At 43.2% G+C, this 755-nt stretch overlaps 1 pseudogene; it reads right to left on the reverse strand.

Moving 5' to 3' along the window:
- Window positions 1–390: 390 nt before the first annotated feature.
- On the reverse strand, window positions 391–490 carry LOC127133874 (uncharacterized; annotated as a pseudogene).
- Window positions 491–755: the final 265 nt, after the last annotated feature.

A 755-nucleotide genomic window follows, 5' to 3' on the forward strand; every position in this document is an offset into this window, starting at 1 on the left:
CCGAGATGGCAGAACCAGCTCGTGCTCTTAGAGATTACGCCGCTCCATCGTAAGATGAACCACATTCAAGTATTGCTCCACCCGCAATCGAAGCAAACAACTTCGAACTTAAACCTTCGCTGTTGCAGGCTGTGCAACAGAACCAATTCTCTGGAAATCTTACCGAAGATCCAAACCTTCATTTATCCGTATTTGTTCAATACGCTGATACTGTTAAAGCTAATGGCGTCACTTCAGAGGCAATTCGACTTCATCTTTTTCCTTTCTCCTTAAGAGATAGCGCTAGAAGATGGCTTCAATCTCTTCCTTCCAACTCAGTCACCACCTGGAACGAGTTGAAGAAAGTTTTTCTTGCCCGATATTTTCCGCCAAGCAAAACAGCTATGTTAAGAGCCCAGATAAACGGATTTAAACAGAAAGACAACGAGTCTCTTTTCGAAGCATGGGAAAGATACAAAGACATGATGAGACTTTGCCCACACCATGGTTTGGAAGACTGGTTAGTAATTCACACATTTTATAATGGTCTCTTATACAACACAAGGTTAACAATAGACGCCGTTGCAGGTGGTGCACTAATGAACAAACCTTATGCTGATGCTTACCAGCTTATCGAGAGCATGGCCCAAAACCACTATCAGTGGGGAACCGAACGAACAACGGTGGAAAAACCTCAACCGAAAACTGGCATGTACGAGATAAGTAACCTTGATCACGTCAATGCAAAAGTGGATGCTTTGGTCCAGAAAATTGAA

This window comes from Lathyrus oleraceus, chromosome 3, assembly GCF_024323335.1.
Source record: "Lathyrus oleraceus cultivar Zhongwan6 chromosome 3, CAAS_Psat_ZW6_1.0, whole genome shotgun sequence".
NCBI lineage: Eukaryota > Viridiplantae > Streptophyta > Magnoliopsida > Fabales > Fabaceae > Lathyrus > Lathyrus oleraceus.